This window comes from Hemitrygon akajei, chromosome 2 (genome assembly GCF_048418815.1).
Source record: "Hemitrygon akajei chromosome 2, sHemAka1.3, whole genome shotgun sequence".
NCBI classification, from domain to species: Eukaryota; Metazoa; Chordata; class Chondrichthyes; order Myliobatiformes; family Dasyatidae; genus Hemitrygon; species Hemitrygon akajei.
This window is the reverse complement of record NC_133125.1, coordinates 22,458,992-22,486,333: the sequence shown is the minus strand read 5'-3', so window position 1 is coordinate 22,486,333 and position 27,342 is coordinate 22,458,992. Positions and strand designations below refer to the sequence as shown.

The following is a 27,342-nucleotide window of genomic DNA, read 5'->3' as shown; positions in this document are numbered from 1 at the left end:
TCCCCAGAAAAGTGGTCATCTTAGCCTGGCCCAGGGTCAAATGGAATGGGACCCGATCTCGGGGTTCCATGACTGGCCGTTATTCAACACGCCAAGAGTTTGGCCTGAGAGTTTCAATCGCGTTCTGAAGCCTAAGATCTTGAGGCTCTGGAGACGGGCGGATCGAGGGTCGGTGTCGTCGTGGAGGCCAGAAAATCTTGCACAGTGGGCCTGAAGACCCGAGGTCTCTGCGATCTTCAGACACAGAGCTTGAAACGAGCGAGGAAATGAACTTTTAACATCATAAACCAGCGGGTTGTTGTTATGTCTCCCGCTCGCTGTGAAAATGGGGGACACCTCCTTCTCCCTTGCCAGGGAGAGCGAGAACCTTTGGTTTGTCGAATGTCGGATGAAATGCAAAGCCTTTGGTCTGTGTCTTTGCTATCGCTTGGCTCACGCTTGCGCTCGGTAGCGGGTGCGCTTTTTGTTTTGCCGGTGGGGGGAGGGGCATTGTTGCTTGCCGCCGCTTAGACACCGGAGGGGGGTCTTTGGGGTCCTTGCGTTTAACTGTCATTCATTCTTTGGGGCACTTCTCTGTTTCCATGGATGTTTGCGAAGAAAAAGCATTTCAGGATGTATATTGTATATGTTTCACAGACATTAAATTTAACCTTTGAACCAGACCGTAGAACTTGTTGATGCTGGGACATCCAGATTGCAACCACTATCACCTACTCGCGTTTCCACAGAAACTGCATGATTTGCATACCTTTCACTGCCTCTTCATTCAATAAAAAACTCGACAATCATTGCCAAATCAAAATGCTTGCATGTATTTTGCATGTAAGTCCAAAGGAATAAAACTAACTTCTTGCATAAACAATCTCTGCAAATACTACAGTACGATTACAGATTTTTACTGTACTCCATTCAGGAATGCAAACACTAGTAGCTTTGCCGCTAATGATACTGCGGGAATTGATAGATAGCTTGTAGTAGATTCTTTCTCTGATTGTTGAGGAACTCCTGGCCTTGAAACCACAATCACCAGATTTTAATTGCATTAACAGCAGAATGTCTCATCCGAATGTTACTTGGAAAAAAGTTGGAAACATCTACTGTTGAGGTTACATCTTTAGTTATGAGACTTGTAGAATTGCATTGAGGCTTTCTCCATGTAACATCATAGTGTAAATAGTGCTACACTCTTGTCCATTATAATTCTTAAAGTCAGGAGTATTTAGCTTAGTAGCTGCAACCTCAGAAGCTAACTTTTTATAGGACTAATGCATGTTCTGTGATAGGACAATGTTGTTCCCAATGCTGGGAATATTACTACTTGGCCCAGTGAAGAACAGGCTCCAGAGAAATTTTATTGTGTGTAAGTGAACTTTGAAGAATCTCCAACAGTTCATGACAAGTTTATGTGGGATGTTTCTCTAAAGCATGAAGTACAACTCATTAAAATCTGCACTCTGGGGGAAGCCTGTTCCTTTGGGCTGAAGGAAAATAGATGAAGTTTTCTCTGCTCAAATATGGAACTTTGGCAACCTTCTTAATATAGCAGTGAGCAGGAGATCATGTGTTGGGGTAGAGATTAGTAGTGGCGGCTAGGAATGAGGCTGAGTGACAGTAATGTGAACCTGCCCAAGCATTATTTGAGGTTGCAAGAGGTACTGGATCCTTGTGAAGACAAATGTTCTTTAATAGTTGCTGAGGAGTACAGTTCTGTGAGTAGCCAATGTCTGTTTCGAACCGCCTTCTCCCTATGTTAGTTAACTGTCTGAATGACCATCTTTAGATCCTTGCAGCTAGCCAGTGTTTTTTTTTAAATCCATTCCAATGTAGAATGTTGTGTTGAATGAATAGGAAACATTCATGGACTGCAAACATGAAGAAGAGCTGCTATTTTATAAAGATGGGAATGATGTGGGTGATTGCTGTTGACAATGTGAGGAATCCCCTAGAGGTGCAGATCTGTTCCTGCAAAGGAAGTGGAAGTTGGAACATGGAGTAATGTGGGAAAATTAAGATGTTTTGGGGAGTGGGATTTGCAAAGATACATTCTCAGAACATAACTAAATCTCTTCTGATTGGTGTTAGTCTATTATTGCCACATGTACCAAGATGCAGTGAAACACTTATCATGTATACTGTTCTTGCAGATTAAATCATTGCACAGTGCATTGAGCTCAAATAAGGTAAAATAATAACAATGTGTAAATAAAGTGTAAAAGCTGCCAAAAATGTGTAGTGTAGGTAAATGACATAGTGCAAGATCATAACAAGGTAGCTTGTGAGGCCAAGAATCTATTTGATTGTACAGGAGGTCCGCTTGAGAGTCTTGACAACAGTGGGATAGAATTGTCCTTGAGCCTGGTGTATGTGCGTTTGGGTTTTTGTATTTTCTGCCTGATGGGAAAGGGGAGAAGAGAGAACATCCAGGGTGGGAGGGGTCTTTGTTTATGCAGCTGCCTTAATGAGGCAATGAAAGTGTAGGTAGAATCCATAAAGGGAAGGCTGGTTCCTGTAATGTCTTGAGCTGTATCCATAATTTTCTGTGGTTTCTTGTGTTCACGTACAGAGCTGTTGCCATACCAAGCTGTTGTGCATCCAGACTGAATGAAAAATCATTGATTTAAAAATGGGTAAGATACATTGGGGACATGCCAAATTTCTTTAGCCTCCTGAGGAAGTAGAAGTATTGGTAAGCTTTCTCAGCTTTCTTAGCCATGACATCAACATGATTAGGCCAAGACAGGATATTAGTGATGTTCACACCTAGGAACTTGAAGCTTTCAACCCTCTTAATATCAACAGCGTTTATGTAGACCGAAATGAGGTTCACGGTGACACTGAATCCCGGAATAACTTTGCAACATAGGTTGCCGATGGGCAATGTTACAGAGGATATATGTTATCTGTTACAGAGGCGTATTGAACACCAAGGTTGCAAAAAGTTAAGTTCAATCTGGTGTTTTTTGTATCCACCACCATGGGTAACTGGTGGGACAGCAAGATTTTAGCAGTTGAAACTTAAAATGGTTATTATAGACTTAATTGGTCAAGAACATTTATCAGACATGTTGCAATTGTAAAGGTAACCCGGATTTGGTAGGTGGCACTGCATCCAGGTAATTTAAAGAGGGAGGTGGTGTTGGAGATGTGCTTGCAATTTTTTTTCTAAAGCAGAGAGGTTGTACTTTTGTGGAGACTGCAGATGCTGATGTCTAGAGCAACACACAGTCAGGAGAATCTTGAGTCAAGCTGCATCTATGGAAGGAATGCACAGCTGAGGTTTCAGGTCAATACCATTCATCTGAACGGAGAGAATGAGGGGGGATAATCCAGAATGGGGAAAAAAAAGTGGTGGGGAAGAGCCGGAGCAAGAGCTATGGTTTGATCCAGGTCAGATAGTTGTTGGGGAGTGGAGAGTGGAAAGGGTGTCAAAAGCTGGGAGGTGATAGAAGGAAGCGAGACAAGGTTGAAGATAATGGAATCTGATGGGGGAGTAAGGTGGAGCTTAGAATCGGGGAGGAAGGTGGGAAGGTCTGATGGGAACCGGTGGGAGGATGGGCAGGTGGAAAGGGTGGAGAAGGGGAAAGAGACAGGGTGTTGGGGACCTGGTGGACCAGGATGAGAGAGGACAGTATCAACATTCGTGCCAGTAGAGGGAGCAGCAGATAGGACTCGTCGCTAAACTAAAGTCTCATAGGCGGGGAATTGGGAGAGGGAAAAGCAAAGTTTTGGAATGTGGTAACTCTGGAATGAAATTTGGCACATGGTAAAGATAAACCAACTGGCTGCTGAACAGATGTTAAGTAAAAAAAGTCCTGTTCAGGCGCACGTCAAACTCGTGAATGGGAATAAGATGGAATGGGGGAATTGATATAAAAATGCATTTGGCTGTGGAACAAGGAAACTGGCACTTGGCTTTCATCTCCAGGTTGGTTCTAGAGTGATGAGTAATTTTGGGAGAACTGAGGCCTGATCATATTTAAATTAATTCTGTCTAATTATAGATCATAAAGCAGCTATGCAACTGATATATTTATGGCCTGAGCTTTATCATGGGTAATTTTAGATGGTATATAGAACCCTTTTTTTTCCTTCAATGTGTAACATCTTTGGAAAAAGGGCACATTGTGTAAATTACTTAGGAAAATTTAGATTAATTTTAGAGTAGGTTAAAATGTCAGCACAACATCATGGGCCAAAGAACCTGTACTGTGCTGTTCTTGCAAAGTAAACAATGATGATAAATTAAAATCTCTTTTTAGGTGTTTTTTTTTTTAAACTGTTGTGCTTAAAATTATGCAGTGTTTTCCAGTTAATTGGGACATATCAGGACCAGCACATTTTGGTCTAATGATGCAACTGCCCCAATTAGCTGGAGTTTCATGGAAATAGTTAAAAGGTATAAAAAAGATAAACTACCATTTAACTGAGTAACAATTTATGTATTTAAATGAAATACAGAACAAATTAGAATGCCAGCAATCCCTCTGCAATACTATAAAACTGTGTGTTAGTTCCTAATAATTGAGCAGAGGAATTCACTGCTGTTTCTTTAGATTGTAAGTGAACAAAATAAGCACAGACATCTATTGTTGATGATGACTGCCTTCATCCAATGTTTTAGACGATTGCATCCTCCAAATCTTCATTTTCATTGTAACATTCAGGATGATTGTCAATACCTTAATAATCCCTAACTCGTTGAGTAGTGAAGATTGTTTCATTTTCACTTCTGCCATCACCAAGCCTGAGAGCTTGAAACTGCAGTGAGCAAAACAGTTCCAACTTGTCTTGCTGCCTATTTCTCACCAACTGTCAGTAACAAAAGTTACTGCTTTTTGAACAGAACCGTACACAACAGACGCTTTTTTAAAAAAAAAAAATTGATCTCTCTAAACAGTGTATTGTCTAAGAGCCACGCAAGTCCACGTGACAGATGCAGGTTAGAAACTGCTCAGCAACAGTTTCCTGTCCTAACTGAGTGGCATAGTATCCCAAATAAACAGGTGTCCCAGTTAACCAATAGCCTAATTAACCAGAATCCACTGTATTTGTTGCATTGTATAGCAACAATTGGTAAAATGCAAGTTTAAGAGTTTGAAATGTTATCCCTCTATTATGATTTGAATTTATTTAAATTCCGCATGGTAGACTGTCCTTTACCACTCTTCTCACTTGTACGGAGTTAAAATGTTAACCAGCCATCAACAATCAAATATTTTTTCCATGCTTCTACATTATGTAAAAAACACACCTACATGTCTCCAAATACATTTCATGCTAGCCTAGAAGGACATGTAGTTTTCTTCTCTGAACAAGATCATTAAACCAATTGGATGTTTACGGCAAATAAAAATTACAATTGCTTTAGTCCATGATTATACTTTAAAAGACCAGTAATATAACTGCTATAATACAACAATTAGTTGACTTCTCTTTGCATTCATGAGTCATGCAAGTTCTTTTGGAAAATCTGGAGGATAGAATAAATTAGGCTGGTGTACCTCCTTCCTGCCTCCATGAGAGAAGAGGATTTTCTTCTGGTGGCATAGATGAATGTTATTGGCAAACAAGACCGAGGTTTGCCAAACTGTATTTTACCATTGTCGTTATACATCAAGTGCGCAATGAAGTTGCAATTAAAAAATGGTTTTATAAAATTAATTTGTATTCTGTTCAGGATTAATGATTTTTCATAATTATTCTTAAACTTTCAGGTTGAAAACTTAAGTATAAAGGTTGCAACATCCCTCATGCAAAAATGAAAATGGTAGCAAAGACCTCTTGGTGCTGTATAGCTTTCTATCTTTGAACTATTTTTGATGTGTAGTAATGTAGAAACGAGTGGCCTGTCTAGTAGATTATGAAGTTTTTATTTAATGATGTAAGTGGAGCTGTGACTGTTACTAAGACACTGGGCTAACTTCCTTCTCCTCATGAGACTACAGAATCCTTTTTAATCAAACCTTTTTTCACCCCCTTGCATTCTATTAGGGATTCTAAGGAATTTCTAATAGAAAATCTGCCATTGACCTTGAGGGAAATTGAAACAGAAAAGGCTCTGTGACATCTGGAACAATTGAATGCACAGATGCTTGTTTTTGAGACCTCACCTTGAATATTCAGCAATGCTCAACGTCTTCATCTTAGTTGCATCTACAGAAGCCAGTGTCAGCATGCTGGAGGAAATGGAGTTGGTTGATTCATTGAGTACTTTTTAACATGCTGAAACATTTTGGGCTCAAAGACGTGACATTTTGGAAAATTACTCAAGGTGAAAGGAACTTGTTAATTTTAAGCCTGTAGTTTAGATATTATGTTTCCAGTCCTCAAAAGCAATCCAACAAGATCTCATTTAAATTCATATTTAGTATATCTACATTAATTAGTTCATCATCAAGGTGCGTAACAACATTCTCTATCCCAATAGCATTTATTACCAGAAAGTGTAGGACCAATCAGTTCAGACCGTCAAGTGTATTCCACTATTTAGCAAAATCATGAATGATCCCCATTGACTACGTCCATCGGCTTTGGTTCTATTTTGCCCAGTATTCTTGGCTAGCTAAAATTTCTCTCTCAACTTAAAATGATTAACTGAGTGAGGATTTATTGCTTTTTGACAGAAACTGTTCCAGATTTTTACAATCCTTTGCTAGAAATATATGTATTTCTTAAGTTCACCTTGAAAGATCCAGGCTTTGATCAATTGTTAGGTCTTTGTATGATAAAAGGCTTGTACTAAATGTTCCAGTGGAAAAATCCAGGTTGTGATCATTTGTTCTTCTGTGTGCTTGCTGTACAGTTTAATTCACTATTTCAGTTTATTAAATGTGGTGAGCTATTTTATTCAAGCTTTCTATTATATTGGCAAGCACAACTTGGGGCACTCGCCATAACTGTAAAGGTCAAATTGCTTCCTTTCACCTATTTGTATTATACATGGCGACAGGCCCTTTGGCCCATCTCATCCGTGCTGCCTGTGTTGTCCAGTAGTTGTACAGTCCTCTAGCTTTGATGTCAACTAGCGTTTGTTAATTCTACGGGCAAAATAAAGCTGAAGCTGTTGCCTAATCTGGTTTGCAGCTCTGCCATTGGCATTGCTGATCATATCTTAGGACAAAACTAAAAGGGAAAGCTGTTTTTGTGATCCTAAATTTGGGTATCTATTGTGGAGAAGCACGGACATTCTCCTTTTGTTCTGGAAACTTGGGTGAACAGGTGAACAATCCCCAAGACTGGGTCTTGAGATTACTTTGGTGGGGCCATAGCGGTAAGACAGCCAGCAAAAGGTCCACCTGGCTACTATGAGTATGGATGAAAGATGGGAACTTTCAGAGCACTGAAAAGACAGTGTTAGCAGGGTTGCGAGTGAATGCTAGTAGTTAGGGAAGAGATGTCGTTTTTGAAATGTGACTTGTATTTGGGTGATATTTCAATAAGTTGTTGGTAACCTGCAGATTAACTGTATAGTTTTCCTTGGGTTAGGTTGCTGTTCAAAAGCAAATTGGCTTAGCAGTAGGAACCTTCCATATTTAAAATATCATGCAAGTGGCCTAATATCTGTTCAGGGAAACTGGGCATTGCAAGAACATCTGTTTCAGCAGAGATGTGAATTAACTGTCAGCCAAAGCTGGGATTCAGAAGGCCAGTTAACTTCTGAAAAATGAACGCTGAGCACCCAAATTTATAATCTGACCTGTTTTCCTCAGACAAATGCCTAATATAAAGGCAACAAAACTGAATACTTGGCCAAATTTTATACTGAGAATGTGCTCTCTTGAAGGACACATGCCTTTTTATGATCTGATCTGCACTGGAAATGTGACTAACTTCAATAATACTTCACACACTAAACTATAATCAATGTAAATATTAAAACCTTGGTTTCTCATGGAAATAGGGAAGGCACCTGAACAAATGGTACTTAAAATAATATCATTGTGTAGACTTGGAGTACAATAAATGCAAGAATATTCCATTAATTCTTTTCTGAATGTGGGAAGCTCATTTCTAATCTAAATCAAGATTTAGACAAACTACATTTTTGGCTCTAAACCAGATTGAAGACCTGTATATAAATGTTCCCTTCCACCTGCAGCCTGAAACCATTTCCCAGGGTGCTTAGTTATATTGGAAGGAATCGCGTCTGTTCTTGCACTTGTCCTTGTTCGACCTCTGAAACTGACACCATCATTTGAAAGGAGTGTTTTGCAAGAAAAAATATTTTGCCTTTAAAAGAAATGAGGATAGGCCAAGTGTAATATATCTTGCACAATATTTTATGAACTGAAAATAATATTTTTATAGGTTTAGATTATCTGAGGAAAAATGTGCAGGTAAATTTTTTTGATATTTGAGAAGCCCGTTTTACTGCCTATCAAGGTTTCTGCAGTTTTTTTTAAAAAAGCAATGCACAGTTGACACTCGTTGAAATATTTAATTCTGTAAATCTGCCTAAATGCCAAGCTGCCAAATATATTTTGAATAAACTAAAATGGTGCAGAAGCTTAGCTTCATCTGAAAAGCAGCACTTTGTTGGCCTGCTGTGCACAATGCCCATGAAGTTTAATTTGAGGGGTGCTCACAATTCAGTAACCCACAAGGCAAAGTGTGCCTGTGAAACATCCGATAATACAATTTTAAGATTCTGTCTTGCACCTGGCTCTGTAACCTCCTCAAGGCTTACAGCTGTCAAAACTCTATATTAAGTCTGTATGTGGTCTCACAACTGCTCTTTGTATCTGAAGCATAACCACCTCCTTTTGAATTACTTTCCACCTTATGAAAGTGGGCCCAGAATACAACTTGTGATAGTTCGCCTTTGATTATGTGCTGGACGTCAGTGCCATCACAAAGAAAGCACAACAACACCTCTATTGTCTTAGAAGTTTGAGTTGATGCATATGTCATATAAAACTCTGACAAACTTGTACAGTTGCCCAGTGGAGAATATCCTGACTGGTTGCATCATGGCCTATTATGGAAGCACCAATGCCCATGAACCAAAAAGCCTACAGTAGGTGGTGCAAACAGCCCAGTCCATCGCTGGCAAAACCTTCTCTGTCATAGAGCACATCTACAAGAAGTGCTGCCACAAGAAAGCAGCATCCGCTGTCTAGGACTCCCACCATCCAGGCTGCCATCGGCAAGTTAGTACAGGAGGCTTGGAACCCACGTCACCAGGTTCAGGAACAGCTATTGCCCTTCAACCATTAGGCTCCTGAACCAGCGTGGATAACTTCACTCACATCAACACTGAACTGATTCCATAACCTACGGACTCACTTTCAAAGACTCCACAATTCAAGTTCTCAGTACAGGTAGTCCCCGAGTTACGAACGTCCGACTTACAGACAACTTGTACTTACGAACCGAGGAAGGAGAACGCTGTCCGCCATTTTAAGTTGTTGCCATTGACACTGTGTTGAGTGTTTAACTTTGTATTTGGCTTAAACTTTTCTTGGTAAGATTCACCCTGACCCTACCCCCCCCTATTCCGGTTGGCTAGTGGCGCAGTGAGATCAGCTCCGGGATCGAGAACGGAGGTTCGATCCAGTGACAGACCGCTCCCGTGCCGGGTTGATGTTGATCCAGTGACTCCTGTACCATCTGTGCCGGGTTGATATCAAGCTCGCAACTCAACCTCGTTTTTTAAAAAAACACTGCCACCTCCAGTTTAAATTCCCACACGTAATATTGTGGAGGATCAAATACCCAAACCCAGCACAGCCCCCATTTGTCCCATTTAGCCTGTCTCAGTGCGGTGGTCCTTAGGACCCAGCGGAGCTTGGGACCCACCGCCCGCCGTGTTTCTGTTCCACTGATGGGAAGCGATTGCGATTGAAAATAAAGTGGAAATAAAGCATTTGGAAAGAGGTGAAACGCCATCGGTCATTGGAAAAGCGTTAGGCTACAGTCGGTCAACAATCGGAAAAATTTTAAAGGATAACGGATAAAGTGAGAATAATGGAGCATGTGAAATGCCCTGCCCCGATGAAAGCTACAATTATTACTGAGCAACGCAGTGGTTTAATTATTGGAATACATACGTTTCTGTGTTTTATATGCATAGAAAGGTAAAATATATAATATATACTAAGACAAACATTTGACACTAAATAGTACCGGATGTACTTGTTCTGACTTGTGTACAAATCCGACTTAAAGACAGACTCGGGAACGGAACTCGTACGTAACCTGGGGACAGCCTGTATTATTTTACATTTTTAAAAAATCTGTGCATTGTCCACTTCAGTCTTTGTGTGTAGTTTTGATGCACCATAAATAACTCACGCTGAGACTTAGGAAGCGAGATATCGGCTTTTATTGACTGGAAGAATAAACAACACTACATCCTGGGGAAAATGAGGGAGAGCAGCAGCCCACAGTCGCCTTTATACAGGGGTCTGTGGGAGGAGCCACAGGAGCAGTCAGACAGGTATATCTAGTTCACCACATTCACCCCCCCTTTGTTTTAAAAAAAGTCCCCAAGTATATTTACAGGTTAAGTCTATCAGGTGGTCGAATCGTTCGCTGCGATCTACGTAGCTCCGGCTGCAATTGCACAGGTGCCGGAGGTGGTGTTTGCACCGGAGGCGGAGAGTGGGTTGGTTCTGTCCCAACTGGAGGTGTCGGGGATCCCTCGCGTGTGTGCGAGGTCCCCGGAATAGACGCGTACGAGATGCCCGGTACATGAGCGTCGTGAAGAGTCTGGGTGTGGCACGGTGTGTGCGGTGTCACCTCGGGTACAGGGTGCATAGTTACCGTGGAATGCTCGGGGTAGTGGTCTGCTGCTCCGGCGGGCGCCAGGTCGCGGACAGAGACCGTGTCCTCCCGCCCATCAGGCAAGACCACGTAGGCATACTGGGGATTAGCATGCAGGAGGTGAACCCTCTCGACCAGCAGGGAGTACTTATTACTCCTCGCATGTTTACGTAGCAGCACTGGCCCCGGGGACGTCAGCCAAACTGGTAGGGTGGTCCCAGTGACAGACTTCCTGGGAAAAGAGAATAGGCGTTCGTGAGGGGTGGCATTAGTGGACGTACACAACAGGGAGCGGATAGAGTGGAGTGCCTCAGGGAGGACCTCCTGCCATCGGGAGACCGGCAACCCTTTTGACTTAAGGGCTAAAAGTGTGGCCTTCCACACTGTGGCATTCTCCCTCTCCACCTGGCCATTCCCCCGGGGATTATAACTCGTGGTTCGACTAGTAGCAATGCCCCTAGCTAGCAGGAACCGGCGCAACTCGTCACTCATAAAGGAGGACCCTCTATCACTGTGGACATAGCAGGGATATCCGAACAGAGTGAAGAGCTGGCGCAGGGCTTTTATGACCGACGTGGTAGTAGTGTCGGGGCAGGGAACGGCAAAGGGGAATCGCGAGTACTCGTCAATAATACTGAGAAAATAGACATTGCGGTCGGTGGAGGGAAGGGGGCCCTTAAAGTCAACACTCAGTCGCTCAAAAGGGCGGGTGGCCTTGACAAGCTGCGCAGTGTCAGGACGGTAGAAGTGCGGTTTGCACTCAGCGCAGATCTGGCAGTCCCTGGTCATCGTCCTGATGTCCTCCAGGGAGTACGGCAGGTTCCGGGCTTTAATAAAATGGTAAAATCGGGTGACCCCCGGATGGCAAAGATGGGCATGAAGGGCATACAGCTGGTCGAGCTGTGCGCTAGCACACGTTCCCCGGGATAGGGCATCAGAGGGCTCATTGAGCCTTCCAGGCCGGTACAGGATATCATAGTTGTAGGTGGAGAGTTCCATTCTCCACCGCAAAATTTTATCATTTTTGATTTTGCCCCGCTGTTGGTTGCTGAACATGAACGCAACCGAGCGCTGGTCGGTCAGCAAGGTGAACCTTTTGCCGGCGAGATAGTGCCTCCAGTGCCTAATAGCTTCCACTATGGCCTGGGCTTCTTTCTCCACCGCAGAGTGCCGAAGTTCAGAGCCTTGAAGGGTACGAGAAAAAAATGCCACTGGCCTGCCTTCCTGATTGAGGGTAGCAGCCAGCGCGACGTCAGAGGCGTCACTCTTTACTTGGAAGGGAATGGTCTCGTCTACCGAATGCATCGTTGCTTTGGCAATGTCCCCTTTAATGTGGCTGAAGGCCGCGTGGGCCTCGACTGAGAGGGGAAAAGTGGTAGACTTGACCAGGGGGCGGGCCTTGTCTGCGTAATGGGGGACCCATTGGGCGTAATAGGAAAAAAAACCGAGGCACCGCTGGAGGGCCTTGAGAGTGGTGGGAAGAGGGAGTTCTAACAGGGGGCGCATACGGTCGGGGTCAGGGCCAATGACCCCGTTCTCCACGACATACCCAAGGATAGCGAGTCGTGTGGTTCTGAACACACACTTGTCCCTGTTATAAGTAAGGTTCAAAGCTTCGGCCACTTGGAAAAATCGTTGGAGGTTGGCGTCGTGATCCGACCAGTCATGACCACAGATGGTGATGTTATCTAGATAGGGAAATGTGGCCTTCAGTTTGTACTGGTCCACCATCCGGTCCATCTTCCTCTGGAAGACTGAGACCCCATTTGTGACACCAAATGGGACGCGCAGGAAGTGATAGAGCCTGCCACCCACCTCGAAGGCGGTGTAGGGGCGGTCCTCTGGGCGGATGGGGAGCTGGTGATAAGCGGATTTCAGATCTATTGTCGAGTACACCTTGTACTGAGCTATCTGGTTGACCATATCCGCGATGCGGGGTAGGGGGTACGCGTCAAGCTGCGTGAATCTATTGATGGTCTGGCTATAGTCCACAACCATCCTATTTTTCTGCCCAGTCCGAACAACAACCACCTGGGACCGCCATGGGCTTGTGCTCGGCTCAATGATCCCCTCCCCGAGCAGCCACTGCACCTCTGAATGAATAAAGGCCCTGTCCCCTGCGCTGTACCTCCTGCTTTTAGTCGCCACCGGTTTACAGTCGGGGGTCAGGTTGGTGAACAGCGATGGGGGAGGGATCTTGAGGGTGGAGAGGCTGCAAGTAGTGTCAGTAGCACAGCTATCGGCATGGTGCTGGGCGGGATGTGTGGTTCGGTGTGTATGTGCGTGTGGTAACGGAGTATATGGCGAAGTCCCACCAAACTGAGGATTCCTGACAGTGAGTGGTGGGAGGGGCCCATCATATGCCATAGTCACACTTTTGAGATGGCTCTGGAAGTCGAGCCCCAACAGCACAGGTGCGCACAGTCGAGGCATGACCAGGAACGCAAAGTTCCGATACTCTGTGCCCTGCACCACCAATGTCGCTACACAACCCACCCGGATGTCTGTGGAATGCGACCCAGAAACCAAGGTGATCTTCTGACGTGCCGGCCGTGTCACGAGTCCACAGCGTTGCACTGTGGCCAGGTCAATAAAACTCTCAGTGCTGCCCGTGTCAAACAGGCAGCTAGTCCTGTGCCCCTCCACCAGGATGTCCATCATCGACCTTGCGAGCTGGTGCGGAGCGCTTTGATCGAGGGTCACGGTAGCCAGCGTTGAACGGGGCGAGTCGGGGGCGGGGCCTGGTGACGCCGGCAAAGATGGCCGCTCACATCCGGGCATGCAAGATGGCGGCTCCCAGGTCGCACACGGGTAGCTAGGGGCGGGGCATGGTGACGCCGGCAAAGATGGTTGTCCACACCCGGGCATGCAAAATGGCGGCCCCCAGGTCTCAGACGCAGCGCTGCTCGACCCTGGGCGCGGTTTAGATTTACAGACCTTGGCGAAATGGCCCTTCTTCCCGCAGCTGGAACAAGTCGCTTCGCGAGTCGGGCAGCTGTTTCTGGAATGTTTCTGAAGCCCACAAAAGTAACAGAGTTTTATGCCTGGCGAATTCGAGGAGTTCGTGATACCACAACTGGCAGTGGCGTTGGCGAATTCGCTCGGAACCGGGGAATCGCGCGGCTGGACCGCCTCGGCGTACAGCTGTGCAGCCTCCAACGTATCAGCCGTCTCTATCGCTGAGCATAAGGTAAGATCAGCTTTTTCCAGCAGCCGCTGGCGCAAATACACTGACCTGACTCCAGTCACAAAAGCGTCTCAGACCAAGAGTTCCGCATGCTGTTCCGCTGTGAGTGTTTGGCAGTCACAAGTCCGCACGAGTGCCTGTAGAGCTCGGAGAAATTCAGCAGTCGACTCCGTAGGCCGCTGTTTTCGTGTTGCCAAGCGATGCTGGGCATAAACTGCGTTCACCGGCTGCAGGTACTGTCTTTTGAGGGCGTCAAGCGCCCCCTCGTAGGTCGAGAGGTCCCTGATGAATGAATAAACTTTTGGGGCGACCCTCGAGAGGAGAAGTCTGAGCCTAACAGCTGAGTCGGTGGCACGAACCTCCTCCAAGTATGATTGGAAGCATACAAGCCAGTGTTCAAAGGCAAGAGCTGCTTCAGGGTCTTGGGGGTCCAAATCTAAGCGTTCTGGGCGTAAAACGGTTTCCATGTTTTAACTTCCAGTCAATAAAATTGATGCACCATCAATAACTCACGCTGAGACTTAGGAAGCGAGATATCGGCTTTTATTGACTGGAAGAATAAACAACACTACATCCTGGGGAAAATGAGGGAGAGCAGCAGCCCACAGTCGCCTTTATACAGGGGTCTGTGGGAGGAGCCACAGGAGCAGTCAGCAGGGGTCTGTGGGAGGAGCCACAGGAGCAGTCAGACAGGTATATCTAGTTCACCACAAGTTTTTCATTGATTCTATTGCATTTCTCTGTTAAACTGTGAATCTCAAGATAGTGTATGGTGACATTTACGTACTGTGTAATAGTGCCACCTACACTCTTACCCCACCTTCCTGACCTAACCACACAAAACAAGCTTGTGCATGAAAACTGCTTAGACCCACCTGATCCTCTTTAGCCTCTTCCTAAAACTCCCCACTGCTGGGCTCCTTGTCTGATGGTCATCCTAGGGCAGGGTTCCCAACCTTCTTTTGTGCAATGGACCTCAACCATTAACCAAGGGGTCTGTGGATCCCAGGGTGGGAACCCCTCACTGTTCCAGGCTGAAATTTAATTTCTCCCCAGTAAACGCTGATAAAATTGAAGCTGAAGTTTCATCCTTGTCTGCACATTTCTAGTTGCTCCATTTTCTCACGGATCTGTCAACCATCCCAGGCTGAATTGCATTATGTACAAACCTGACGCAGTATAAACCCCAGGTTAGGAGTCTGACTCTGCAGCCTTAAATGTTGACACTGGTCCTCGTAATAAACAAGAGATTTGGAGAAGATAGTTCAAAGAATCAAAAGTTCAGTGGTTCATTTTATTTTCAAAGTATGTATGCAGAATAAAACTGAGATGCCTTCTCCAGGATAGCTAAAAGTACAAAAAAAAAACATGAATTAGTTGAAAGAAAGACATCACTCTCCCTCTGCGTGAAAAGGAAAAGAAACAAAAGCTCACAAACCTTAAACACCCCAACCCTTCCCTCACACAAAACGAACTGATCAACCCACATGGAGAAACAAGAACATCAAACCCCAAAGCCCCAGCCCACCAGTCAGTAACGAGAAAGAGTGGGCGAGAGCATGAAAAAGAAATACAGAACTGAAAGGGGTCAATAGGAACTACAAACTGATCCATAAACCTCAGAATTTCAATAGCATCTCTGAGAGAATCAAGGCCCAGCAGCCCCTCCAAGGGAAGTGACTTGAAGCAGTGGCCCCTCCAGGGAAAAATCCCTGGATACATGACCTCAAGCTACCTGTTTATATGCCAACGTAACTGTGTAGAGAACTTTTTCTATGACAGATCCTCTCTGACTTCAACTCTTCTGAGCATTTGTATCTCAATTTCAGATTAAGCAACAACACACTACATTAGTGATGTTATTTCAAGCAAAGTTTGTAGCATCTGCTAGCAGCTGCAGTCTTCACCTTTACTACACTGTCCTGTGCTTCGTCAAGCAAAATACTGCTCTTTGTATTTTGACTTCTTCAGGCTTGGAGATAGGTGGTGGGATGGCTACAGCAATTTTCTGGAATGAACTTCAATGTAACAATAACAGTTTATTTTTCTCAAGAATGACCTGTATTGATAGAAGCTTTGCTTGTTTAAATTTTCTATGCAAATGCTGATAAAGCAGCCTGATATGTAATTTAAACAGGAAGTTATCCATATTGTGTTTAAATTTATTCTCAGGATGTGAATGTTCCTGGTTCGTCCGAAGTTTTCTGTCAATCCTTAGTTGACTCTGAACTAAGAAACTTGATACGTAAGCATTTCAAAAGCCAGTTACAAGTAAGCCCATGGATATGCATTTAGGTCCGATGGGAGAAGACAGCAGAGTTCCTTCCCTGATAAACACTAGTGAACAGATGGATTTTTACACCAATCTAAGAGTTTAATGGTCACCATGCACTCTATTCAGACGTGAATTTGAAATCTCTAACTGCTGTGGTGAGATTCAAATTTGCATCTTTGTACAAGTCCATCATACTCTTTTCAGGTGCGGCATATTTTCCATATGCTAAGTTTGTGCCACTCCAGTGAGCTAAACAATTCTTTATCACTGTTTGCACTTGTATCAAAACACTTGCTGTATGTCTTTCCAGCTAAATGAGATAATGGGGCATTTCCTAATGGAATTTTTCTTGGCATTTCTATATTTTGGATGTGTTAATTTTGACTACACATGAAAGGACAATGCATACAAAGTGCCATATTTCCAAATTAATGCGAGGAGATGTGCTTAATGACTTTTATTATTTCCTCAAACATAACAATGTTTTAAGATACTGGGTGCCACTTGGTGAAAATTAATTTTGTTTAGATTAGTATCTTCTCCACTTGTGGATTTGTTTTTTTTTTTCCCAGTTCTATCGAAAAGACCTAAATAGAAAATCAGAACTACTGGTAGATGCACAAGATGAGGTTGGAAATACTGCGATAATGGTGTCTCAGACGCCTTTTATGAAATGAAGTGTGGAATGTTTAATGGAATTATTTACTTGAAAGAAAGGATTCTTATCTCTTCCAAACATGAATTGTTTTAATTTGCCTGTATTGACATTTTTAGTATTCCTGGATTATCTTTTAAAAAAAAAATATTGTTGCTTCATGTTATCCTATCTCTAAAAATGAATGTTTAAATCTGATAAAATCTGAACACGAAACGTTTATTACTTCTCAGTATTCCAAAATCTGTATACGGTGCTAAAGTGTGTATATTATTAAATTTTATCATTTATGTGTGTTAGCTGTTCTTTCCAGCTGTGGAACATGTCAGTTTTTTGTTTTTTTTTGCTTTTTTGCTATTATTTTGATTCTTCAATAACACACGTGCCCTTTTCTCAGGACTGGCAGTGTTTTGACCTGGTGTCACCCATCTCGTCTGCGGACTGCTGAAGAGCAGCCACAAGGATGGAAGTGTTCTCTTGGTAAGAAACCAACGTGTGAACAATTGTAGTTGTCGTTTTTTTTGGATGTGCCATTTAATTAGCTGTGTTTTGTTCAGATATTGCCAAACAAGGCAGTCCCCAGTGTAAAAGAGCTGTGACCTAGAGACCTGAGTAATAATGGGCTGCAAATAAATGCAATTTTAAAACATCTGAGACAGGAGACAATTGATGCTGGAATCTGAAGCAAAAAGACAAATTACTGGAGGAATTCTACAGGGCAGGCAGCATTTGTGGAGGGAAGCGGACAGTGACGTTTTGGGTCCGTTTCCTTTCATAGATTTTTTTTTTTACTAAAGTTATAGTTATCAATTATATTAAACCATTTCATTTGGCAAAAATTACAAGTTTAGTTGACACATCAGTTAACTGAATTAAGTTAGTTGTGCTTAAATTTGCACAAATGACCATTGTAGTAAGATGTATACTTCCACGTATTTCTTGTGGTGGGTCAGAAATTCAACAGTTCTGTTCATTTACAGGACTTTAATTTTGGGTGATTGTGTTAAAACATCAGTCGCCAATGGTATCTTTTCTCATTTATTAAAGTTTTCATTAATCAAAAGAGAAATTCAATATACCATGCATCTCTCAAAGACTAACAAGTCATTTTGAGAGCTTTCTGATAACATCATTCATGAAGGTATTTTCACACTTCTTGGACATAAGTCTAAGTGGATCAGTAATTGACACAATTTCATTGTCCCAAAAAAATAAACCTATTCCATTCTCTCCTGTGCACTGACTGACATCTGAGTGGGTGATATACCCTGGAAGTTCATTACTAGGGTCTTGCCCACTACTTGCAGCAGCACGAAGGAAAATGTTACTGCTGAACCAGACCAGAATGTCTTGGGATGGGTGATCACAAACAACCATTTTTTTAAAAAAATCAGTATAATTTATTTTAACTTTATATTCTGTGCTGTAGCGCTTTATGGTTCTATTACCACAACTTGTTTAGGGGAAGAGAATTTTATTATGTGCATCTTTAATTAGTGTTAACTTCCTAAAAACATTTTGTTTCCACAAATCATTGAAATCTGTATGCGTGTGCAGATTTTTATTCTGTGTTATCCATTGAAATCTGACTATTACAATGGGGTGTTATTGAGGACAAGGTTTCCTCAGCAGCAATTCCCTAAACAAGCTCATGTTTATCTTTCTGGAATTAAAACCTAGTACTATACCAGTGTAAAAAGCTATACTTTCCATTTGAGGAATAAAATATGCAATGGAAGCATATGGGATTTAAAATCCTTTTAAACTGAACATGTTTTTGCAGCTGGAAGTGACTGCACAATTCCTTTTAGATGTTAACCTAGATTCAATTGTTGTATATTAGCTACAACCCCAAAACTTGTTTTATTATTTATTTAGCGACTAAACGCAATAACAGCATTCCACTAACCACTCCACTGTGACGCCCATGCTTAATGAATTAGGCACATTTTCACAATTTGTACTTTTCATGCAGAAATTATCATTAGATGGTCAGTTGTTATAAGAGAATAATTCAGTTAAATTCAATAAAAAGTCAAACATTTGGAAATCATTCAATGAAATTGTTTCCCAATTTACACTCGTCCCCTTTAAGATGACCTCAGGTTATATCGATGATGGTGTGTCCCACAACATCCTAGGATGTATCTCAGTATCATGAGCTCTGGCACAGCTAGTGACATTCAGGAATAGTCTGGGTGACAACCAAGAACAAGTTGGTGATCACTGGACCCAATTGACAGCTGGGAAAGACGGCAACCCAGCCTGCATTTTCCGAGAAGACAGGCTTACAGATGCATACCCTCGGGAGCCCGAGAAGGGCGAGGAAAAGAGCACCCCACCGGGACGGACCCAAGAATGTCAACCTGTGTGAACGGATAATCGATTAAGAGTGTGAGATGCATTTGTGGCAAAAGAACATGTGTGGCCTAAAAATGGATCAGACCAAAATGAAATACTTGGAGCAGGATTTATTCCTGGTGAGACGCAGGAGGATACCAGCCCAGAGTCATCCCATAGTGCCCAGAACCTCCAGAGTAGCAGAACACCAGCAGGTTAAATGGCCTCCAGCGAGCCATCGGAGAGGGTGACTGCAGTTTGAGGAAGACATAATCCATATCATTGAGACAATAGCCAAGGGCAATGATAGATGACTCTAGACCACGACAACTATCATTGCACTACTGAGAGATTTAACTTGGTGGAGAAGAAAGCCATCAAACTCCCCCACATTGATGAACTGTAGGGCAGCCTAAATACATAAGCTGTGTCAAGAGCTCCAATCCCTGGCTAAACAGTACGGGAGCGGGGGGTCACAAGTGAAGATGAGAAACTGCCACTTACTGAGCTCAGAAACATCCTTGGAAGTATGTTTTTGATACTGAGTAAGGCAGAAAGGCATTGAAGGCTTGGGGTGGGGGGAGAGACAAAAAATAAGCTGCCTTTATTGCGAGCCCCCATGGATTCACCAAGTAGCTGCTGGGCCGGAAGCAGAGTGGGCACCACGCATGCTCCAAACAAGAGATGGATCTATACCTTCAGAACTCCCTCAGCGACTCGGAGGGAGTGGGACCTAGGAGACCACAGTAAGTTCTCCCCCTCCTGCAGGTGAGTTCAATGGCAAGGAGATCCTGGACGTAGTCAGAGCAGCCAGAGCTAGTTCTGCCCCTGGTCCCAGTGGAGAACCCTACACGGTGTACAAGCACTGCCCTAAGCTCCACCAGCTACTTTGGTTGCGGTTGTCTGGCATAGGGGAAAGGTAATGGGCCAGCGGAGTGTGCAGAGGGAATCTGGATCCCCAAAAAGGAGAACTCCGCATACTATTCTTATACCGCCAGGTGTCTGAAAGTGGACACTGGTGCCGTGGCACACAAGGCAACCAGTGGGGAAGGAGCTGCAGCTTGCTCCAAACAGGCCGGTCGATGACCAGCATGATAGAAGCGGCTTTCGACCGACAGGTAAGCTAACCCTCACGTGGCACCTGTAGAGGTGGGGTGTAGAGACTTGGCTGGCTGCTTGCTTTGCAGAACCTTCTCTCCCCTGGGCATTGCAGGGGCGGTGAAGAAAAGAGGCATCAGGACCTTCACAGAGGCTGCTGAGCAAGCCTCAAAATGGCTGTCGATCAAGAGGTGTGAGCCGTGGATCAGTGCTGCTGGGACACAAGCCAGGGCCTGATCGATGCCAGCTGGGTCGCCTGGGCGGGAGTGTCTGATGTTGAAAGACCCGAAGCACCTAATGACTCCAGCTTGCCTCACTGATGACATGCCCCAACACATCCTAGGATGTATCTCAGTATCACTCAACAGTGTAAATAGTGAAACCCATTTTGGCTGGTTTAATGTTGCTTCTGAAAGCTCTTCAGTAAAGAAATAACCAAACTATGGTGTTTTTATACATTTCCCTAATCCTTTTTTGGGAGGGGAAAAAGACCAATAAATCCATTAAAATAACTTGAAACTAAATAAAGTTCGAGCAGATTTTGAATTTCCCATTAAACTCAGTAAATTACTATTTTGTGTTTTCCCTTCTCTAGTCACCTCCCCCAACACAGCACCCTACCTGAAGTTATTTTTCATTGGCTGAGGGAGGTGGATACAGTCTGCTACCATGGGATGTACACTTACTGTTTTCTGAAGGCCAGGCAGTGAATTCAGCAGAGCAAGCAGGAACAGTTAGCATCCAGCACATTGTCCTACACATTTGAAAGGGAAGAATTTGTTCTGATTTTGGTGATTAAAATAAAACAAGTACTTCTTGCTGTGACAGAAGGCCACGGCAGGAGAGCTGCAGTGTATGTGAGACGCATGCAAGTACCTCCATTACTCTTGAACCATTATTTCACTCACTCCCTCCCTTACTTAACAACTCCAGTACGAAATGGATATTTGTTCCTAGTATTGAATGCTGAGGAGCCGGTATACAAAAACCATCCACACTGGAAATGAAGCCAGGCTCCAATTTCAGGACGGTTGAGAACTTGATTGTGGCTCGATTAAAGAGTATGGTGGAGGTTGGAAGGTAAAGGTCTGAAGCCTCTCACTTTGACTCGCTGTCTACCAATTTATATCAAAGATCAACTTTAATCGCCATATATATGTACATAGATTAGGAATGACGCTTCCCTTTGTTGGAAAATGGAAGCAAAATTGTCAGGAAATTTTGAGAATCCTGCCTCCATTTACAGCTTGGAAGCTTTATAAATTTCTCAGATTAATGAACAATTAACAAGCGATCCGCTTAAAATATATTTTTGTGCTTGTGTGTTTTACTGATATGTGCCTTGTGTGACTGTTTTGTACCTTGGCCCCAGAGTTATGCTGTTTTATTTGGCTGTATTCAGGTACAGTTGAATGACAATTGAACTTTCATTCTCTATTTTCTGACATTCAGACTACCCAGTACACAGCAACTATAATTGGTGTGGTCTATACTTAAATCGTTGAAATGATGTAACGTGACATCTATCGTTCTACACATCCAGAAGTCTTTCAATCCAAGAGAGCTCAGTGATTCAAAGTGCAGCTCCTGCTGTTGTTTTAACAAAAAGGATTGTAAAGTTTCAGAAGGAAGCTGGCTCGGCTCCACAGGATTTTGCTAATGGGAACTATTGCAAAAAATTATGGTGCTGTGCCAGGATACAAGCTGGGAGATTGATTAGGCTGCAGTTATAATTTTTTTTTTTTGAACAGTTTTTTAACCTATTGTAGGTAAAGATTTGCAACAGGCCAAGTTATTTCATCACCAAAGATCACTGAGCTAAATCACAGAGAGCATAGCATACTGTGTTAACTTTAGTATGGATTACTTTTCTAAACTTGAAGATTTCTCTTCAACTTGTTATTGAAAGATAGTCAATATTCTGGAATAGCAGGCACTAGGAAAACATTGACAAGAAGTTTGCGAAGTGTTGTCAAATATAGCCTCAGCATTAGTGTTTTAGTATGAGTCACTGAGTCTTCCTGAGGGATGCTGTTTCACCAAAAGAAATCTAACATGCTCTCACACAAGACATTTGTATAATCATTGGGGAAGTTTCCCCGTAATCAGCATTCTGGAAGATTTTGACTGAACCAACATGGAAACAGATAGTGCAGAACTAGTATAACACAGCCAGGACGAGCCAGCCAGCTGTCTAGCACACATAGCAGTTAGTGTAATAATATTCCTTCTCTAACCCTTGACCTTTCCCATTCACCTAGCTTCACCTATCACGTTCTAGGTTGCCTCCTTCCTTTCTCTCTCCTCCCCCCCATCATTTTTTTTTATTCTGGCATCTTCCCCTTCCTTCTCAGTCCTGAAAACGTATCTTGGTTCAAAATGCTGACTATCTATTCACTTCCATAGATGCTGCCTGACCTGCGGAGTTCCTTTAGCAGTTTATGTGTTGTTTTGGGTTTCCAGCATCTTCAGACTTCCTCGTGTTAAAACAGCAGCAGCCCAGGTTTAATTCTGCCCCTGTCTGTAAGGAGTTTGTACGTTCTCTCCATGATCATGTGGGTTTCCTTCACGTGCTCCAGTTTCCTCCCACGTTTCAGAGACGTACGGGTCAGTAGGTTAATTAATTGCATGGATAAAATTAGGCAAGGTGGGCTTGTTGGGCCAAAAGGGCCTTTGGCTGTGCTGTATCTCTAAATAAAACAAAATAAAAATCACTACTTGTGTTGTTCAACACCACGTTACCCTCCGGCTTGTCAGCTAGGGACAAGGGCAGCATACATATTGGAACTCCAGTTTCTTGACAAGTCACACACCTTCCTGATGGGAAGATAGAACACTATTCCTTTCTGATGACTGGCTGGGTTGGCATGGAAACCAGTATCCAACAGGGCAGTGGCAGGACCTTCAACTCACTACCAGGATTGAACAGCCTTCTGATTGGCTTCTTAAATACAATTAGAAATGGACAGTAAATGCACAGCTTGCCATTAACAAATCTCTTCCTGCCATTAAATTCTGAGATACAAACAAAAGAGAACAGAGGATTCCTAGCACACACAAAATGCTGGAGGAACTCAGTAGGTCAGGCAGCATCTATGGAGAGGAATAAATGATCATTGTTTTGAGCCAAGATCCTTTGTCGGTTCTGATGATAGACGCTGCCTGATCTGCTGAATTCCTCCAGCATTTTGTGTGTGTTACTCTGGATTTCCAGCCTCTGCAGAATCTCTTGTGTTTATGTAGATGATTCCTAAAATAGTTCAGAGGGAATAAACAAAATTATGACAGATAAATTAGCTCAACCAATGAAAGGCAAACTCAAAAGTTTTTTTTAAAAAAAGGGACAGATGCGATTCATAAAGTTGTTATGTGATGTGAGACATTTTAGGATAAAAATAATAGCTGTAATTAATTCCTAAATGGAGGAACACTTGGTGCTCAAAAATAACAAGGATTTATTTGATACCATTGACAGGCATTGCACGTTACTGGATGATGAGTAGAACTTAAAGGGGTCTGACGTTCTGTATATTTTGAGGAAACAAAACGAAATATAAATCACTGATTTACACCACAGAGATTGAGATGAAGGCTGAGAGATCGATAGAATGTTAGATATGAAGGAAGTCAACAGGCACCAGGTTGATGTGGAAAATTGGCACCAAGGTTAAAACAAAAGTCAGGAATGATTTCAATGAATAATGGAGCAGTACAAGGATTTCAACGGCTCGTTTTATCTCTTATTTCTTAGTTAATTTGGCTTATGAAAGCAGATTTTTTTATTAGTTCTAACTTAAAGATCTTAAGAAATAATAAAGTCACTGGCACTGACGAATTAGGGTGTAGCACAAAAACAGGCCCTTCGGCATATTTAGTCTGTGCCAAACTGTTACTCTGCCTAGTCCCATTGACCTGCACCTGGACCTTAGCCATCCATTCCCCCTCCCATCCATGTACTTATCCAAACTTATTTTAAATATTGCAATTGAACCCACACCTATCACTTCCATTGTCAGCTCATTCCATATTCACGTCACCCTATGCATGGAGAAAGGTCCCCCGAAGTTCCCCTGAAATATTTCACCTTTAACTTGTGACCTCTAATTCTTGCCTCACCCAACCTCAGTAGAAAAAGACTATGGATGCTGGAAATCCAGAGTAACCCACACAAAATACTGGAGGAACTCGGGTCAGACAGCATCTATGGAAAGGGATAAAAGATTCTATCAGTCTGAGATACCTCATTAGGGCCTGCATTGCATCTACCCTATCTGATTCCCCTCATGATTTGTAATTCTGCTATCAAATCTCTCATTCTCTTATGCACCAGGGGAATGAAAGTCGTAACCTATTCTAACTTTCACTGTTGGATAATTTGTGCGTTTTCTATGTTGTAATGACTATGAAAGTGATAATTAATCTTTAAGAAATACCATGTTTTTGAGTCCTGTTTGTAATATTAATATAATTAATATTATTATATTATATATTAATATAATTATATTACTATAATTGATATTATTAATACAAATATTTAATATTTGTATTAAAATCTTTTAGAAGTAATGCTCTTCATTATGCAATGTTATATTTTCATTACAGGGGATGCTTCCTACCATCCACCAGGAAAAGAAATGGTTTCAAGATGGGGAACAATAAAACTGAAGTCTTGCTCATGACTCCTCCAATGGATGCAGATTTATATTTTGCTGAAAGAAGATGGAGTCCCTCTTTTCTTTCAATCATTTTTCTTCCATGTGCTTTGACTTGGTGTATGGGTTTTGATGAGGTGGCACAGCTTATAAGTTTGGTTTTGTTTATTTTTTTAACTTTTAGATTAAACAAATTGAGGGGACTCTGAACCTAACTGATATATCATGGATAATATTACAACAAACAGCAGTTTTACCAAACTGGAACACTAATGTGTACAAACTGTGAACAACAATGCAACCAATACAGGTGGGCCTTCAGGCCTTGTCGTACCATGCAACATACTGTCTTCCATTATTACATTGGAAGTGCATAACCAAAGAATTTCAACTTTTACACGTCACTTTCTCATCATTATCAAATAGCATACAAAGGCTGAGAGTCCCTTACATTTTATTTCTATGTATTAAGCTTGTTAGTTCATAACATGTCTGAAATCTTCAATTGCCTATGTAACCTCATATTTTAGCTCTGTAAATTTTATGTATAGAAATACTGTAATAGTATGTAATGCATTGTTTCCTTGTGGTAACTGATAGAGGTGCTGCCACGGGATATGAGACACTGATGAATGGTGCTATTTTGGATTTTAAACATGCTCCTTGGCAAGGTAGCTCTGATGGATTTTATTTTTTTTAATTTTTATTTTCTGTTCTGAGAGCATATTGATGCTTTTCTGATTGCTTTCATTTTTTGGACTCGAGTGACTTGCTTCTGAATGTTTGGTGGCTTTCATGTTGGATTAATTAGGATAGGAGCAGTACCTGTCAAATGGAGAGTTGAATTGCAGCATACTTGACGCATGACAGTGCCTGAGAGACAAAGGGGACAATTACAGCATTGCAATCTTACCTTTTTTAAATTGCTTTCTCCCTTTAAGCACTTCTTTAATAGCTCTAAGAAATCTCAAATCTTTTTTTTAAATACTCAACTGTGGTTGAGATAGGCATTTTGATGTTTTGAACAATGCCATTGATAGACAAAGTCTACTAAACATGATAAAATAAGTTGTAGTATCACAGTAACATCAAAATTAGGTAATTGAAAATAGTACAGTGATTGAGACAAAAACTAGGGCACATCCATGGAATATAATATTTTCTCTGACTACTTGCTGTTGGAAGACCTTTTGACATCAAATGGGTGGTGGAAAAGATCGCCAAAGTGGGAGACAGAGAACCCTAATCACTTTATTTTTGGAAGGTAGTTTCCCTGTTGGAACAATTTAATAAATTGGAGACAATATTTTTCACAGTTATCACTAAGCACCAAGTCAACCTTGTCTAAAAGTAAACAAGACTGCATTAATCTCTGATACTCTTACACTTTTGTGGGTAAACAATTATAGTTGCAAAGGACATGTAAAAATTAATTTATGGAAATCTTTTGATCTTGTAATATTTGTAAACTCAAAAGGAATATGCAGTCAGTTTAACATGAATCTAATTGATTGCGTATCTTACCGTGGAACAAATGATACAGTGTCCTTCTGACTTTATTTACCGTTAAAGAAGCCCGACTTCATTTTTGATTGAAAACAAAAATAAAGCAAAATATTTATTGTGAACAGGGGAAAAAGTAGAATGAAAAGGATGTTTGCTGTTTTGTGTTTGCTCCCTTTTAAACTAAACCATATAGTACCACCAAATATGAGATGCTGCTGTGTTAGATATGGTCTGAAAGCCCACCTTAAGAAATATTTTAATGTCTCTTTAGCTGTTCCTTCCATTCAAGCCTTCCTGCTTGTTCTAGACTATTCCAGTTTCTGACTGTTAAATGCTGATGCATGTAATCATTATTAACTGTGTTTAAACATTATTTGATTAGAAATTGTGTAACTAGCAAAGTAGGTCTTTAGTAGCATTTTGCATATGTATAAAGGTTAGGCTTTATGATAAAAGTACATGTTTTGCTGAAAATGTGCTCCAAGTGTTTTACTGTAATATCACATATACCCAGTGTATCACTATTTTGTGCTTACTTTAGTAGAATTCAATAAATATTCATCACAATTGTGTTTATTTTAGTAAAAGTATAATTATTTCCTTATATTTACAAATAATGTGCCTTGTGGACCAAGTAAGATCAACTGACTTGCACTAATGAGGTTTCCAAAATCCTTGAGGATTATATGTGCTATGCAGCCAGATGTCTGTGCTGGTGTTGCAGTGGTATCCACATCTGGACTTCAGAACAAGAGGTCCTGGGTTCAAATCTGGCCGGTTCCTTGCACACTTTCCATTCGTGCTGGGTGGAGCGTCGATCTAGCAACTTGACCTCGTTAAACAGGCAAGCGCTAAAGAAATGGCA

The 27,342-nt window shown here is 42.2% G+C and overlaps 1 long non-coding RNA gene across 1 annotated transcript in view; it reads left to right on the top strand.

Annotated features, from left to right (window-relative positions):
- The window catches only part of LOC140739786 (uncharacterized), a 30,799-nt gene extending 3,750 nt beyond the window's left edge, over nucleotides 1–27,049 (top strand). Inside the window, exons 3-4 of the long non-coding RNA XR_012101751.1 lie at nucleotides 17,279–17,361; nucleotides 24,922–27,049. This is a non-coding gene — a long non-coding RNA (uncharacterized lncRNA). The remainder of the gene's footprint in view (nucleotides 1–17,278; nucleotides 17,362–24,921) is intronic.
- The last annotated feature ends 293 nt before the right edge of the window (nucleotides 27,050–27,342 follow it).